The 18,922-nt window shown below is 41.4% G+C and overlaps 1 protein-coding gene across 1 annotated transcript in view; it reads left to right on the top strand.

Annotated features, from left to right (window-relative positions):
* Positions 1–15,849: 15,849 nt before the first annotated feature.
* Positions 15,850–18,922, top strand: part of LOC309386091 (complement component C6-like) — a 64,552-nt gene continuing 61,479 nt past the window's right edge. The window contains exon 1 of the mRNA XM_081941096.1: positions 15,850–16,017. The gene's annotated coding sequence lies outside the window, so the exon portion shown is untranslated. The remainder of the gene's footprint in view (positions 16,018–18,922) is intronic.

Below are 18,922 nucleotides of genomic sequence, written 5' to 3'. Positions count from 1 at the left end.
CTCAGTCAATATTGGAGAAATAGAGAAAAAAGGAAAATACTTTGCTTTGCACACTGCTTGCAGCTGACTGGCTCAGAAACATACGTCATACTGTTTTTTCTGTTAATTGTAATGCAAAACTTAATTAAACACAATGAAAATACAATCATTTAATCAATGCAATCAATGTCAATTAAAATGACTGCAAAATTCCATTCTGCTATTATTTATTATTTAATCAAATATTTCACAAAATATTTATATTAAAATCAATAATACCGTAATCTAATTGAAAGATAATTGAGATGTTTGCCTGCACCATCCTGAATCTAAAGGCGCATTAGAAACCGCTCAACTTTCCCCCCTTTTTCTTTGGCAGGAAAAATGGTTTTCCAGATAATTAGTAGGCTGGCGCTCCCTAGTGGCAAAGCTTTCTCTAAATAACAAATACGAATTTTGTATACAAACAACATCGTTCTGGATACATGAATAGATACGTTTCTGTGATAATTCTTATATATTTAAAAAAATACTGAATTTTAAATGCAGCTTAAGCCTCAAAAGACATCTGGCACTGACTGTCAGGATATTTGCTGTTCGGTGTTTCAACTTATTTTGTAAACCACAGGCTTTTCTGGGGCTAAGCAATCTGAAAGATTAATCTATAGACGTACAGATAGTTCTTGATTTACAACTGTTTGTTTAACCATGGTTAGAGGTTAGAATGGCCTTGGAAAAAGTGACTTGCAACCTGGTCCTCTCAGTTACAACTGTCCCACTAATCTTGTAATCATGTAATCATGAAATCACAATTCAGACCCTTGGCAACTGGCTCTTATGTTTGCAGATCTTATAGTCAGTGTGGTAAATTCAATTGGTAATTTCGGTAAGTTTATATCACTAGGATTTTCTTACTTATTTGTGTGATCTGAGCTTTCTTGATGTCGCCCCATCTCCCCCAGTTGGCAGTGCTCCGGCCCCTCCCGTGTCTTGTACATCTACTGAAGTGTTTTCTGGTTTTTCTAGGAGTAGTTTATTTTTTTCCATAAAGGCCTGCGCCTCTATGGGTGTATTAATTCTAACTCTTGTCTCCTCCCAGAATATTAGCATACCTTCAGGCAGTAACCACCGAAACCACACCCTCTTCGGGTATAGTTTATTCGCCAATTGCGAATAAAGTTTTCTTTTCTCCCTCACTTTCTTGGGGATCTGTTTCAGAATGGTTATCTCCTTATCTTTGTATGTCAAGGCTTGCCCCCTTTGTGCATTCAGGATTTCATCTCTTGTGCTTTTCCTAAGAAATTTAATGTGTACCTCCCTGGGGACATTGTGTGTTCTAGCATACGCTGAGTTCACTCTATAGGCCAGGTCTATTTCCCACCCCATCTGTTGTTTTTCCTTCTGAATATACTCAGCCAAAATGGTTGTCATGATGTCCCTTATGTTTTCATCTTCTGTCTCCATCACGTTCTGAAATCTAAGATAAAAAGACATTCTCTCAAACTCTATTTTCATTTGTTGGGTGTCAAGTTCTTTGTTTCCCCTCTGCACACCCCCTATCCCCCCCTTCATCTCAGCTGCCCCATCTTCCAAAAGATCCAGTCTCTGTGAGTTCTTATTAATTTTATCCTGGTTCTCTTTAATTTCTTCTTTCATTTCCTTCAATTGTCTCTTTATTTCCTCTTGTCCCTGTAGAAGTTGTTGAAGCATTTGATGAAGCTCCAAGTCCGTAGATTTAGTTTGCTTGAAGGCTGTTAACGTTGACTGTGTGCTAGGACTGGAGGTTGCAGATGTTGGGGCAGAGGCAGCAAAGCCTGATTTTCCAGGAGGTGGTCTTTTAGATGCCATTGTTTATGAAATAGAGAGTCCAGTCAGTATAAAGAAGAATCAATCAGAAAGATAGAACAGCCAAGAGAGTCCAGGAGACAGAGATTTTCAGATTTAAACCTTTAAGGTTTAAGACAATGAGATCTGGAAGCCTTGGGAACTTTGAATTTTGAAAACTTTATTTATTGCCACAATACCCGAAGCTGGCAGGGCAAGATGGCACACTTCCGTTGTCTTTATGAACTGTGAAACTTGACTCCACCTTTTAGCTTCAGGCTTCCGGTCTTTGTCTCCGTGCTACCTGGTTGATTCTCTTGTGGATTGTTTGTTTTTGAATCCCCTGGGGTGAAAAACGACTGCTCTTTTGCAAGGGTGATTAGAAAACTCCCCTGTGCCTGGACTCTTATGTTTGCAGATCTTGTGGACATGTCATCACCATTTTCAGCCACTTTGTCCAACAAAGTCAATCGAGGAGGTCATATTTGCTTAACCTCTGTGTGATTCATATAATGACTAGGTGATTTCTTTAGCAAACACAATAAAATGGTTGTAAAATTGGGTAATTCACATGTAAAGGTATGATAAAGGTTCCCTTGCACATGCATGCTAGTTGTTTCTGGCTCTAGGGGGCGGTGCTCATCTCCATTTCAAAGCCAAAGAGCCAACACTGTCTGAAGACGTCTCCATGGTCATGTGGCTGGCATGACTAAGCGCTGAAGGCGCACAGAATGCTGTTACCTTCCCACCAAAGATGGTTCCTATTTTTCTACTTGCATTTTTACGTGCTTTCGAATTGCTAAGTGGGCAGAAACTGGAACAAGTAATGGGAACTCACTCTGTTACAAGGCGCTAGGGATTCGAACCTCTGATTGACAAGCTCAGTGTCTTAGCCACTGAGCCACCACACTCCTTTTAATTGCTTACATGCCACCAACTCATTGTCAACACTTAGCAACTTGGTTATAACTCCATTATGCAGCGCTAGGGATTCTAACCGCTGAACTGCTGACCTTCTCATCAACAAGCTCAGCATCTTAGCCACTGAGCCACTGTTTGATTAACAATCACATTGCTTAGCAACCAAAATTCCAGTCCCAATTTATGGTCATAAGTCGATGATTACCTGTATCAGGTTAGTACTGCAAAAATCTGGATAACATATACACAGCCATAAGTAGTAATATGTTTTATACGTCTGTGCTGTTCCTTGTATTTTTGCAAGACAAATCTGGTAGCCCTACTAATCTTCTTTACAGTGCTACATATGTAAAGCTAATAAAAATAAATTTGGTAAATTGTGACAACTTGGGATCACGTTTAGGAACCTTTTTCTGGGGACATTTTTCTTGTTGTTTCTAAACTAGTAGAGACAAACATGTAACCACCATTACTTAAAGCATCTTTCTCTGAAAGAACATTTCACTCAACAAGTCGCAGTTTACAACAATATGGAAGATAATATTTTATCTTTTATCCGTTTTTTACAAAATAATTTTAAGATAATAAAATAGAAAAGAACATTCTTCAAAATTGAAGCAAATCCCATCTTCTCCTTAAAGGGCCTATTGTTTTGCCACTTCTTGATATGATTATTTTTTCTATTCCATTTTTAAGTATACGTCTGAGGTAACACAAATCTATGGAACATGGGGAGGCAGAGTTATTTTTAAAATGCTTAAACAAGGACTACTTGTCTTCCCTGGCACTAAATATATATTACCAAACTTGTTTTCTTACTGGTGGACTCCAAATTTTCTTTTTACTCTTCCTTCTACAAACACCTCCGGAATTTTTCTTCAGTTCCTGCAGCGCTTTGCAAAATAAACAGGGAAGACGTATCCTTTGTCACCATACTTTGATTGACATTCTAGCATCCAGTCATCATAATTCCTCAGTCAGGGACAAGTGAACAGGTGTTCAGTGGAGAGGGCAACATGCAAAATGGGTAGAGCTGCCTCAGACTTATGAATAGAGCCAGTGTTGTTTAAACTAGAGAGTGAAATTTTAAATAAAATACCAAATGAAATTCAACCGCACAATGGTGATAAAAATCCTGGGTTTAGAGTCCAAGATGGCAGACTGCCAGCCTCTGCTACAAATGAAATAATACACAATATACGTAGGTATCTGATGCATATTTGGTACATATTCGGTTAGAAGAATGGGATTCCATCTTTAAATTTAACTGGTTTTCGAAGTAGAAAGTCAGTTTGAATTTTTGAATGGAATTAGAAGCCTCTAAAAATATTCAAAGAAATAGCTATCTTGCCACACACCAAAGAAGCTAAATGGAAATTTTTACGACATATGGATGATCCAAGGCTGAAGAAGACATCTATAAATAGCTTTAGAAAAAGAACTTTAAAGGTAAGATTTGTCTGAACTATGGATACACAGTTATGGATCTCCAGAGGTTGAATTACAACATCATTAATATTTATCATTAATGACATATTGTGAGTTGTAATTCAGCAACTTCCCGATAGTATGGTTTTCTGTGGATTGAGATGTCGTCTTTAAAAACAAATGAGTTATTTTAGCCAAATTCTGCCAAGGAACTCCATGCAACATATATGATCTTCCCTAGTCCAATAGATCTTCAGAACAATCTTTAGAGATCATAGGTTGCCAAGATGATATTCCTTCCCCTCCTCCTCCTCCTCCTCCTCCTCCTCCTCCTCCTCCTCCTCCTCCTCCTCCTCCTCCTCCATTGCATTAAATTGATGTCAAGGAAAAGTACAGAAAAATACTAAACTACTCGAGTAACCCTGAAATCACATAAGTAAAGTTTTTTTCTCTGAATATAAAATCTTGGCTTTTGCTTAGTTGCTATAGCAGGTTGCCACAGCAACAGCCATTATTAAAACCCATTAAACTATGTATTAGGAATAGGGCAGAGGGGGTGAAGGTTGGGAAGAGGTGGAAAGCAGTTTTAAAAAGTAAAGACTATACAATTAAGGATAAGGTAACAAAATTATGAGGATACTATCCCCAATGTGTTGCAAAGGCCCAAGTTATACATTCTTCAATAACACAGTTTTTATCTTTCCTTGAAGTGGCACCAGTGGTGGGTTTCAAATTTTTTTTGGAACCTCTTCTGTAGGTGTGGCCTGCTTTGTGGGAGTGGCTTGCCGGCCATGTGATGGAGTGGGAGTGGCTTGCCAGCCATATGACCGGATGTCACTGCATTCTTTGCCCCAATGGATGATCTACAAAAAGAAGATATAAAAAAGGAAATTTATTATTTTGTGCACTTATTAAGATTAAAATAAGTACACAAAACAATAAAAGATCTACTTACAGAAGGAAGATGACTGTCCTTGCCAGTCTTCAGTATCACTGACTCCAGTGAATGGCCTGCACAAAGAAGAGACACAGAAATGAACTTTTCCATTGCACGCACTGTATTAGGATGAAACCAGCACACAAAACAGTAAACACAGCTACTTACAGAGGAAGGATGACTGTCATACTCTGTTGCCTCTTCATCCTGTTAAATAATACTAACTGCAGAAGAAATAAAACAATATTGAACTCGATTGTGGTTGTAAGCTGAGGACTACTCTACAGGTAACAGAAGGGACCTCTGTTTTCACCCAACAATGTACAGTCTTTTCAGGAAGGATGTCCCCCAACAAACAGGAAAGATATATTTTTTCATCTAAGAAGTTAGATCAAGAATGAATGTCATAGGTAGATTCACAGAGCAATACATATTTCTTTTTCTGAAATTTATTCCTCAGTTCAAAAAACAGAAATATATGAATTAGGTTCAGTACTTAGGACCGACCAAGTAGCTATTCAAGAGTTAGTGGTGTCATGGTTAGAAGCAATGGTAAAGCAAGATATGGATTTAAAACCAGTAATATTTGGTTAGGCATTTCAAAGGGAATACAATAAATATTTAATTTTACACATGTTAACAGCTGCTGGAATTGTGTTTGCACAACAGTGGAAAAACAAACATATGAAAATGAATAAATATTAGAATGTGCAGGAATGAATAAAATGAAAATTAAAATCAAGAAAATCAAATACTTTTTCACGTGGGATTTGTTTTATCAATTGCTAACTAACAGAAACAGAAATTAGAAATCTAAAAGTATGAAAGAAAACACCAATTATGTAAGGAAAGGTCATTAAAATGTATAAGGAAATAGTACTTGATCATTATTAATGTGTCATTATTAATGACCTGCGGGACATTACACACCCACACACACAAACTATGACAGTGCCAGGAAAACACCAAAAAAATAACAATTTTCCCCCAAAAGACTGCAGACGAGACCAGTTTTTTTCCCTAACCCTAAGGACAGGAAAGACAAAGCCAATGGAATATAAATCATCAAGGCATTGTGGGAAATTATAAAGGACAGTGCCAGGAAGCTTACAGAACCAGCAACCACCTCACAATTACCTAAGCAACCAGGTATCACACAGAAACACACAAAATCTGGCAAAGCTGCCTTGCACCAACCTGGCCTGCCCATGGAAAAGCAGCCACATGTGCATGAGACACATAAACCATGCACCAACCTGTACACTTAAAAGCAACATATTGTATCACAAATAAAACATTTGCAAAAAAGGAATAACATTTCTTGTAATAAACATATTCTATAAACAATAAATGAATAAAAATTCCCTAAAATAATTTTTTAAAAAGATATTCTATACACAATAAATTAAAATAAAACCATTAAAAATATTCTATACACAATAAATAAAATTTGAGATTGTGGAGATGTAATTCTGAGGCCGGTCATTGTGGAAGGTCCTGATGAGGAGTTCGTGATGACCATGAGGCAGGAGACATATAAATTAAATAAATCAAGAAATAAAAGCCCCGTGGTCTCGATGGTTTGCTTGCAGATGTTTTATTGTCATCGGTGTGAGATACCTAGCTGGGTCACGAAATGTTTGCAAGAAAACTACCAAGCTCAGGGAACACCAAGGACCCCGCTGTTGTCTCCCCCCTCCCCCCTCCTCTTCCTCGTCTCAAGATATCCCACTTTTTCTACCACTGATGATGATGATAATACCTAGTTTGGGTAATGAAACATTTGCAAGAAAACAAGCAAGCTCAGAGAGCACAAAGGACCACACAGTTGTCACCCTCCTCCTCCTCCTCCTCCTCCTCCTCCTCCTCCTCCTCCTCCTCTCTGTATACCCCATTTTTTCTAGCACTGATGACGACACCTAGTTGGGTAATGAGATGCCTGCAAGAAAACCACCATGTTTAGAGAGCACCAAAGGACTCCACAGTCCTCTCCCTCCTTATCTTTTTCCTTTTTGTCCTTCTACTTCTTCTTCTCCTCCTTTCTCTACAACCCCATTCCCTTCTAGCACTGATGTTACTTAGTTTGGTAATGAAATGTCTGTAAGAAAATCACCAAGCTCAGAAAGCAGCAAGGATCTCACTATCCTCCACCTCCTATTTCTCCTTCTCTTTCTCCTTTTTGTCCTTCTATCTTTCTCCTCCTTCCCCCCAACCCCACACCCTTCTAACACTGTTGATGTTACCTAGTTTGGTAATGAAATGTCTGCAAGAAAACCATCAAGTTCAGAGAGCACCCAGGACCCCTCATTTCAACCTGGAGCTATCTAGAGACTCTTCTGTTGGAGAGCCTTGATGCAAGGGAAAACTGAAAACTTTTTAAATTCAGTTTTAGCATTTTAATAATCTTTGCCTCTTTTTATATGCTTTTTAAAAAAAGGTTTTAATGTTTTATTTGTACACAGTCCCTTTGTGAGGGAGATGGTTGGTTTCAAAATTTTACTTCCTCCGCCTGCTTCTTCGAGCAGCAGGCCTCGGCAGCAGTTAAGGCTCCTACCTTTAAACACGGATCTTTCCTCACCGCTTTATGAGGTTGGGCCCAGACTTGCTTTCTGAGCACGGGGCAATGGGCGGTAGTTTGCGCGATGCAGCCGGCGCAAACTACCATCCATATCCCTGTGCTCAAAAACGCAAGTCCAGGTAAGTCCTCTGCTGGCAGGCAGGTTCTGGGGCGCCTGCCCGCCAGCAAAAGACCTTCCCGGACTTGCTTTTCTGAGCACAGGGAGATGGGCGGTGCAAACTACCATCCATCTCCTCGTGCTCAGGAAAGCAAGTCCAGGTAAGTCCTCTGCTGGCGGGAAGGTTCTGGGATGCCTGCCCGCTACCAAAGGACCTCCTTGGACTTGCTTTTCTGAGCACAGGGAGGCGGATGGTAGGAGGTCCTAGGAGACCGGCTGTGCCACGTAAGCTCCCGCCGCCATCCCCACCCCCGCGCCATGCTTGCTAGCAGCCAGGCATCTTAGGTAAGTCCGGGGACCTTGCAAAGGCCTTGCGAGTCCATGAACTTGCCAAAGATGCCAGCCATGCCGTGTAAGCTCCCGCCGCCATCCCTACCCCCACCCTCATGCTTGCTGGTTGCCATAAGGCCCTGCGGCCCTGCGCTATAAGCGAGCCCGGGATCCTTGCAAGACCGCAAATGCTTATAGTGCAGGGCCATGGCAGGCCGCTCCAGCTAGCCTGCCGCCATCCCCCCCACCCCACGCTTAGTTGCAGCTTAGTTATCTCCTCAGAGTCAGCAGGCAGCAATAGAGAGCCAAGCAGGAAAAAAGGTAAGTGGGTTTAGATTGCTCTTATAGGTGGGGGGGGGCAATTGGTGAGCCAGCCAATCAGTGAGTGGTGGGTGGGGCTATCGTAGTGCAGATGGGCGGGGGGAGTGAGTGAAGGAGTGGCTTCCGGACAGGCGGGGGGGAGTGAGCGAGGGGGCAGGGGCAGTTCCACCGGTGGAACCGGTTCTAAATGGCTCGCTAGATTTCTGGAACCTCCTCTAGTGAACCAGTTAGAACCAGCAGGAACCCACCCCTGGGTGGCACTATGCATTCCTGCCCTGTCTGGAGGTGGCAAAGGTTGCGGTTGGTAATAGTGTAGCATTGCTCAAACGTAACTGCAATGGACTTACCTCACTACTGCCATAGTTGTTAAGCAAAGCAGTTATTAAACAAGGCCACAACTTGTGATTTTACTGCCTGTATCTCCATTCATCTCCATTAGTTATAAAGTTGTGTCCAACCCATCACAACTCCATGGACAATGTTCCTTGTTGTGCTCTACCATCCTCTGGAGTCATTTAAGCTCATGCCAACTGCTTCAGCGACTCCATCCAGCCACCTCATTCTCTGTCGTCCCCTTCTTCTTTTGCCCTCAATCTTTCCCAGCATTGGGCTCTTCTCCAGGGAGTCCTTCCTTCTCATTAGGTGGCCAAAGTATTTGAGTTTCATCTTCAGGATCTGGCCTTCTAAAGAGCAGCCAGGGTTGATCTCCTCTAGGACTGACCTGTTTGATTGCCTTGCAGTCCAAGGGACTCGCAGGAGTCTTCTACAGCACCATAGTTCAAAGGCCTCACTTCTTTGGCGCTCAGCCTTTCTTATGGTCCAACTTTCACAGCCATGCATTGCAACTGGAAAAACCATAGCCTTGACTATGCACACTTTTGTTGGCAGGGTAATGTCTCTGCTTTTTAGTATGCTGCCTAGATTTGCCATAGCTTTTCCATCCCCTACTTAGCATGAAAAAGTTCACTCATTGGCCCTGTTTATACACTATATTAACTGGATTAAGGCAGGTTGCCCTGTACTAAGGCATCTGTGAATGCTGCCAGTGTAAGGAAATGTTTATATAGGAAAGCAGGTGACTGAACTACCCTTATCATCAAACATGGTCGTTATCTTTTAACATATTCATCTAGGAGGATCAGTTACAGAAGAGAGAGAGATCTTAGAACTTTCTAAATGTATATTGATGAGCATTATCAAGACTTACCAGTACTAAGCCAAGAAGAACAATTGAAGTTTCCTGTGCTCAAGTTTTGACTTGATATACCTGGAACAGTTTTTAAAAATATATATTTGTAAGTGCTGGGGGGAAGATAGCAATCACAAATATTTAATATAATTTTCAAATTAAAGGAAGTCATCATTCCAGTCTATGTTACATTATTAATCCACTGTGATTGCTATTTCCAGTTTAGGATGCTAGCAGTGTTTGTGAAAACTCAGTTTTTATGAAGCATGTAAACAAAGTGGAAGAGATCACATCAAGGATGTGGAAAGTAAATCTTGTGTGAGGAGACCAAGGAATTGTATATGTTCAATCCTGAAAGGAAACAACAAGGAACTGGGAAGTGATAGCACTTTTCAAACACAGGAAAGAATGTAGCAATCAAAAAGGCCATTGTCCCAGAATGTAGGACACATAATATTAGTCATGAGTTGCAAAAAGGAAGATTTCCCCACTCCCCTGAACATTAGGTGCTTTTTTCCTTGCTCCATCAGGAAAAAGTTTGACAGGGGAGCCAATTACACAAGCAAGTGATGATCTCACCTTTACTGGATGTTTTAAGCAGTGGATGGACAGCTGTTGATTAATTTAGATTCCATTTAGAGAATATTTGTGGCTCAGGATTGAAATGAGGGACACTTGGTGCTCTCTGAGTGGGGTTGTTTTCTTGCAGATATTTCATTACCTGAACTAGGTAACATCACCAGTGTTAGTGTTAGACCAGACTAATGGGTAATGAAACATCTTCAAGAAAACAACCAAGCTCAGTGAGCACAAAGGATCCCTAATTTAGACTCCTCCATGAAACAGAAAGTTGTATCTGAGGGGCATAAATAGTGTGTTCAAATACCATGATTGTAGGATTCTGTGAAACTATCCATATTCTATAGGAATTATTAATTTAAAATTATTCCCATTCCCTCTTCAATTAGATCCTGAAAGAGGACATTGAATTCTTAGAAAAGCACTTGGAATTTTCCTCCTCCTCCTTAAGTGAACTGGGAATTTTGATGACTAAAGCTAACAACTCTCTAAATGTCTGTAATATTTAAAAATCATTAAAAATGTCTAAGTTGTGTTTGGAATGAATTTGTTCCTACTGTTGAAATGCAATTAAAGACATACTGAGAACATTAATTAACTGCAGAGCAGTGAATATTTAGATATCGGTAGTAACAAGATTGTTTTTCCAATGGAGACTCCAATTTTCTTATTCTTATTAATGCTTTATTGAGACATTTCATTTTACCAATCAATCTATAAGAATAGAATATATTTTAAATATTTACATAAAAGCAATGAAAGTAACCCAGAACTTCCATCTAACTAGTATTGAATATGCCTATGTACCTAGAAGAATAGTTTTTCACAGTACTGCTCATAGAGCTGCCAAGATTTTCAAATAATGCTGAAAGTTGTATCAGCTTTTCAAGAAATAGAGCTGAAGTAGAAACCAAGGAACAGAATCCCATAACACAAGTTGCACAGCTTTAGAAGCACTCACATTTTATGTACTGAGCAGGCATAATGAAGAAAAAATGATGGAAATATGATTAAGGGGCAGTCCATGTAATTTTTTTTCACACTCTTCATTACAGAGAACATTAACATTTCATTCTTTTTACATACAAAATAATAACATATATGTATGTAATCCCAGAACATCTGAGTGACTACTTATAAGCAGTAAACAAAATCATCAATTAGTCATAGATTGCTATTAGTGAATTAGTTGTAGGAGATGATCAGACTGAGTTTGAAGGAGAGGTCAAATGTGTCATAAGTCATGAGTCCGTTCATGCCTGGAGATCTAAATCAAGCCCATTTTGAATTCCCATGATTCTTATTCCTGTGGCCAATTTGCTTTGGCAGTTAGTAGATTAGATTCTTGTAGAGAATTTAACCTTGCAATAAACCTTTATGTCCATTTGAACTGCCTGGATCTCCTGATTTCCTTGGCATTTGACATTAGGCTTCCTTTCATTGCATGTTTTTTTGTCTACAATAATCTGTGTCTGGAGCCAGCAAAAAGTGGTTTGTTTTTTTTTAAAGAAAATCACTCTTGGTGCCATTATCGTAGAATCATAGGCAATCTTCTAGCATAATTCCCTGCCCAGTGCAGAAATCTTTGAACCATTCCAAATAAATGGCTCTCCAACTTTTGCTTGAAAATCTCCAATGATAAACCACTGAAGACTCCAGGAGGCAAGCTGTCCTACTGTTTCACTGCTTGGACCCCAGCTTTGGTTGAATCAACAATGATTTCCTTTGTATCATGACCTCACTGGATAAATGAGATCACGATACGTATGATGTCTCATGTCTCTTATAATCCTCAACATAAAAATACAAATATAAATGCCTGGGAAAAAGTTGTACTAAGAAACTTATTTCATTGATTGTACATTTATCTGATTGCAACTAATGGGGTGAAGTTGACATTTTCCTGCTCTAGTGAAGTTGTAACTGTTAGATATTAACATATATCGTAGCAAGTCTCCTCTCTGGTCCGCTGCTACAGCGGGAAACAGGTATCGTTCTGATTGGTCGAGAGGCGTACCCGATTCCTATAAAAGGGGAACCCTCCGACCACAGAGCAAGCTGGATCACTACTACCACTAATAAAGAGCTGTTAAGTCACTTCGTGTCCGCAGTCTGATCTCTCGTTGCTCAGATCTAACATTGGCGACGAAGGTGGGATCGAGAGACAGATAGGACGAAGAACGCTTCTTCAGAATCTCCGGATTTGATCCAGCCTAGGAATTTGACAGAAATTCCGGCAGCCATCTCAGGACACCGCAGCGCGGCAAATTCAAACAAGAGAAGATGGCGATGCACACTCCCCCCGCTCCATTCGACCCAGCGAACGACGAATGGGAAGCCTTCATGATTCGTTTCGAGTGTTTTCTCGAAGCGAACGAATACACGGGGATAACCGACGCCCGAAAGAAAAACATCTTCCTCGGCTACTGTGGAAAGGAAGTCTTCAACACGGCCAGAGACCTCACCGCGCCTACTCCAATACAAGCGGTATCATGGACAGCGTTGCAACAGGCTCTACAGACTCATTACGCGCCAAAACCTTCCCGCCACGTTTGCCACCAGGAATTCAACACGCGGAACCAGAAGGCGGGAGAGTCAATCAACCAATATGTTGCAGCCCTGCGTAAAGCAGCAACTCACTGCGAGTTCAGGGATCTGGACGAGCATATCCTGGCACAATTTGTCTGTGGGTTAAGAGACATTTCACTACAAAAGAAGCTGTTGGCAAACCCAAATTTAACCCTACAGATAGCACTAAACGAAGCAAGGGCATCAGAGTCAGCAGAGAAATCATCGGTAACCATACAACGCGGTTTCAGCGGAAGCCAGCCAGCACCCAGGCAAACCAGAGTTCACTACGAGGACACAAACCCCGACTACGAGGATCCCGAGTTCGAGGACAGTCACCTGATGCAGAGCAGTCACATGAGGCCTGGGGGGAGACCCGGATTCCGTTTGCCGCCCTGCGCAAGCTGCGGAGGGAATCACCCCCGGTCTACCTGTAGGTTCAGGAACGTTGTTTGTTCGCACTGCAACAAACTTGGGCACATCGCACGAGTGTGCCGGAGCGAAGTCCCTGCCTCACGGCAGCCACCTACGTACCGCCAACAGAAGCCCAACCCAGAGGCTTGGCGAAATCAAAAAGGGCGCCCAGAGAGAAATCCACAAGTGTTTACCCAGAGAGAAAATCCCCAAAGAGCTGAGCGAGCGTATTCCCAGAGAGATTACACACAAGGAGCTGAGCGAGCGTATTCCCAGAGAGATTACACACAAAGAGCTGAGAGAGCGTTCTATCAAGACGCTCAACGAGAGTATTTGCAGGATACAGATACTGAGATAGAGTTGACCCAGAGAGAGGAATTGCGAACGTATCTCACCACAATAAGTCAGGTCCCCACCAAGCGGCCTAAAAAGCTGAAAGTCACAGTCCTCTTGGAGGGCTTACCTTGCGAGCTGGAAGTTGACACAGGATCGTCCCTGATGATCATTTCATGGGCATCCATGAAACAGGCTATCCCTAGCCTCAAAAAGAGCCAACTACGTGCTCCAGACATCCTGCTACGAGACTACCAGGGGAACCGAGTCCCCATCGTGGGCCAAGGCACGTTCCAGATCCGTTTCAAGGACATCGTAGCCCAGCTGCCCGTGACCATCGCCAGCGCACCATTACAAAACCTCCTAGGACTGGATTGGTTTGAATCCTTGGGGCTAGAAGTCACCGGAATCAACGCCGTGGAGAACAGCAGCGCTGAGCAGATTTTTAAGGAATTCGAGGATGTGTTCAGCCCCGGTCTTGGTAAGTATGTGGGAAAACCAATCTCATTCAATTTACACCCCAAAGTGGCGCCAATTTGACTTAAACCGAGACGAGTGCCTTTTGCACTCCGCCCAAAGGAGATAGATAAGTTAGTGGAGCAGGGAATCCTTGAACCGGTGGATCACGCGCGCTGGGAAACTCCCATTGTGACCCCAGTCAAGCCAGACGGATCAGTCCGCATCTGCACGGACTATAAATGCACAATTAATGTCGCGCTACAACAAAGCGCATATCCTGTGCCCGTAGTGCAACACCTATTGCATTCGTTGGGGCCAGGAAAGATATTTGCTAAGTTAGACATGGCAAAAGCTTACCAGCAGTTGCCCGTGGATAGCGCCACAGCGGAGGCCCAAACTATAGTGACATATAGAGGAACATTCAAATGCAACCAGCTACAATTCAGTGTGAGTATTGCTCCAGGTCTGTTCCAGAGCGTCATGGAACGACTTTTGCAAGGGATACCGGGAGTCGTCCCCTATTTCGACGACATCTTGGTGTCCGCTGCAAATGAGGAGCAACTATTAAAAAGAGTCAGAACTGTTTTGGCCAGAATCAGAGAAAAGGGCCTCCGCCTAAAAAAGGAGAAATGCCAAATTAACGTGCCTAGCGTAGAATCCCTGGGATATAGAATCGATGGTCAGGGCATACACCCCACTTCTAAGAAAATTAAGGCGATCCAGGACGCCCCCACACCACGAAATCAGACCGAGTTGCAGGCCTTCCTCGGACTGCTTAACTTCTACAGCGTTTTTCTGAGACAGAAGGCGACCGTTGCTGAGCCATTACATCGACTACTCCAGAGGAACGCAACATGGAGATGGGGACAATCCGAAGCAGCAGCTTTCGCCGCAGTCAAGCGCCTGCTCACCACTGACTCGCTGTTAGTCCAATATAGCCAGACGCTACCGCTGGTATTGACCTGCGACGCATCACCTTTCGGAGTTGGCGCAGTCCTCAGCCACAGGATGCCAAACGGGAACGAAGCACCCATTGCCTTCTACTCCAGGACTCTTTCATCGGCCGAGAGGAATTACAGCCAGATGGACAGGGAAGCGCTAGCTGCTGTAGCTGGAGTAAAACGTTTCCACGAATACCTCTACGGCCGCGATTTTGACCTGATTACAGATCACAAACCGCTGTTGGGACTTTTGGCGGGAAACCGCCCCACTTCAGTCTCCCTTTCTCCACGCATGACCAGATGGACTGTTTTCCTGGCTGCGTACTCATACAAGTTAATTCATCGACCGGGCTCCACTCTAGGACACGCAGACGCACTCAGCCATTGCCCACTACCGGACCTTTTGCCAGACCCCACTCCCGAAGTACCGGTGCTGCTCATTGACTGTTTGGACTCAGGACCAGTTTCTTCCTACGATGTTGCAAGGTTTTCTTCTAAAGACAATTTAATAAAGCAAGTTCAAACTTGGGTTTGGAGGGGGTGGCCGAAGGGAAACGTGGGCCCGGAATTCAAAGTGTTTTGGTCAAAACGGGATGAACTCTCAGTGTTACAAGGTTGTTTATTGTGGGGGGATCGAGTTGTTATTCCGTATGCTTTATGTAGGAATGTATTAGATGCTTTACATGTTGGTCATCCGGGGATGTTAGGATGAAGGCGTTAGCAAGAAGTTACGTTTGGTGGCCAAACAGTAACCTTAAAATTATTTTATCCTGAAGGTCTTAAATGGTTAGTAGTTAAATAGAAGGCAATGTGATGATTCTACAGTTCCACTGTAGCAACCAAGGGAAGCTTTGCAGATAGCTATTATTATTACTTTTTTTTTTCAAAAATGGGCGGCTTTCAAAATAAAGCACTTCCTTCTAAATTCCCGAAGATTGATTTCAGTTGGACTTACTTCTACTACCGAATTACATGCTTAGTTACAGTTTAATTCATTGTAAACAAAACCTTTGAGTTTGCTCTCGCGGTTTGAGATCATAGCTGGCACTGAATCTTTTTCAAGTAGCTGCCTTTGGTGAATTATTATAGTCAGACTCTACTTCTATCCAAATCCAAAAGGTAAGTTTTAATACATTCAACTGTACAGTTATAATGATTAAAGATATCTGTGGCATTTATTATGCTTCTTCTAAAAGAGTGTATCACCTAAACACCAAGAATGTGTTTGATAAGAGACAGATGTGGCACACTAATTTCAAAGCTAAGAAAGAATTGAGAAAAGTTGTAATTCTAGTACTATAACTCCCTCTCTCTTTCCCTCTGTCTCTGTATCTCTCGTCTCTCTCTATCTCTCCTTCTCTCTCTTCTCTCTCTCTGTCTCCCTCCCTCTCTCTCTCTCGTACATATCTTGCAAACAGGCATGTACACACTTAGAAGTATGGCACATTTGACCTCTGGAAATTGTTTAGTTATTATGATGCTTCAAATTTGATTTTTCTCCTGATTGAAGATCCTGGAAAGCAATACATAATAATGCTTTTTTTTCTTTCTAATGGATGTATGTGAAGGAATGATGGTTTCTTAAAAAGGAATGAAGTCTGACCAGTTTTAGGGGATTTGTTTCCTGTTGGTATCAAACCAAAAGTATTTATGCAAGCAATCTGTCCATAAAGTGACACCATCTATTGTGTAATCCAATGAACAATAAATGGAACAATAACCCGTTGAATTGCCAGCAGCCAATAATAAAAGCCTGCCAATCATGTGCTTTCAAGTCTTGGAAAATCTTAATCTTGATTCTTGGCTTTCTCTTAAAGGCTATCTAAAATCAGTTATTTATGTCTGTCACTCATTTAGTATGTTCAATAATTATTGAAATAATTTGAAATAAGAAATTAAGCTTTTGCAAATGTTAATTATTACCTTTACAGTTCTTCCTAGTCCAGACAATTTTTTCCCATTTTAGGATATCTATCATTATATTATTCCAAGTCTGCAAATAATTATTCTTAAATGAATCTTTGTTTTATTTTGTTAAATAAATTATCTGATATTTAATCTATGTTTAGAATAAATAAATATGAATTAGGTGTATTTATCACAAAGGGTTGTAACTTTTCAATAGGAGGTTCATATTCCCTAATATTTTGGGGAAGAGAATTAAAAATAATAACATATTTTACAGAAGCTGACCTATATCTGAAACATTTTAAGAAAATTCTCATGCTGGGCCTGTCTAAAAATTCTGAAAGGTAGAAGCATGTTCCTTTCTCACACTTGTTTTTCTTTTCTTTCTGCATTTTGGATGAAAATGGTATAAGTTGCAGATATATCCCCAGGCAGGAATCCAGTCATATAAATGTATGTCAAGGGAAAAATAGTTTGTACTTTGTGTTATTTTTGTTGTTATTGTTGTCTTCACAATCGGTGCTAGTCACAAAAACAGCATTAAACAATGGCTCACAATGGAAGTGAAACATACATTAGCAGAAGCAGAAAATCTTGATTGTTGAACTTTCTTCTGAAGCAAATACCTAATCCTTCATCTTGTTCTCAGCTCCCATGTTTGATCAAGCTTGATCCATGTTCTTTTGTTGTTGGAAGCTGCAAAATTCCAGTAATGCATCTCTTCCGCATCACACAGCCAAAAATTATTTGGTTAATGCATTCCAGGAAAGTTAATCCATGAGATTGTAACTGAGAGCTGTCAGTCACGAATCTCTCCCCTCCCTTACCCCCATTCCTTCTTCCATCCCTTCTGGTCTTCTCTGATATAAAAAATGGACAAAGGGAGAAGTTTTTGTCAACATCTTGTCCAGTGGTGAAATTCATTATTTTTTTACTACCGGTTCTGTGGACGTGACTTGGTGGGTGTGATGTGGCTTGGTGAGCATGGCTTGGTGGGGGTGTCAGGAGAAGGATACTGCAAAATCTCCATTCACACCCCACTCTGGGGACAGCCAGAGGTGGTATTTGCCGGTTCTCCGAACTACTCAAAATTTCCACTACCGGTTCTCCGAACTACTCAAAATTTCTACTACCGTTTCTCCGAACTACTCAAAATATCTACTACCAGTCCTCCAGAACCTGTCACAACCTGCTGGATTTTACCCCGATCCCTGTCTGTCCAGATATCCTAATTGCTAAAAAGGAAAAAGAAATCGTTAGACATACGGATGGTATCAGTTTGTTTACATAATAAATTATTATATTAAAGCTATGGATCTGAACTATAAGCCTGTCAATCAGTTCTGCCTTCCGGCATATGACTCATTGGCATTTGCATTTACTTTACCATCTATTCCAGTCCATGAAAGTGTTTCCAATATTCACCCTCTCAATGGTTAAGAAGATGTGGAACAGGGAAGAGACTTAAGTATCTATTGAGCAGCTACTTGTTCAGCTCTTCTGATTCAATCTGTGCAAACAGAAACCTCATTTGAAAGACTGTACTCCTTCAACCGTGGTACTGCCATTCTCCAGTAAAAAGAGAACTGGGAAATTGCACGCAGTAACATAAAATGCACACAAGCATAGTTATATTAGTAAATATAACTTGCAAACATGCTTTATACAGGGCAAATTTGCTTGCAAGAAAATGGGTCTACTAGGCAAACGTGAATATAATACATGGGTATGTAAACAAAAATAGACAACACTGATGTGGCAAAAGGACAAATATATATTCTACTAAAAATTCTTATTGTCCTGTCCTTTAACGGCGTGAAACGGCAACATTTTTTAAATCAAGATACTTCAAATAGAATGTGTCCAAAATCCAGAACCCATGGTTCCCGTGGGAATAAACTTTGGGAGCATTGTGGCTACTTCAGTGCTACTGGCTACTGCTGTATTGCTGTGTGCTATTGTGTTCATGTGATCTTCATCTTCAACATTCCATGCAGTTTCCCAGCCAGTCTCACAATCCCTCACTTCTTCCCCCACCCACCCAGCAGCACTCACTCACCTGCCTATTGGAAAGAGAAGGGAAGGAAAGGAAGGAAGGAAGAATAAAGGAACAAAG

The sequence above is a fragment of the Natrix helvetica genome (assembly GCF_964273705.1).
Source record: "Natrix helvetica genome assembly, chromosome: 2".
Lineage (NCBI taxonomy): Eukaryota > Metazoa > Chordata > Lepidosauria > Squamata > Natricidae > Natrix > Natrix helvetica.
This window is presented reverse-complemented; position numbering and strand designations above follow the sequence as displayed.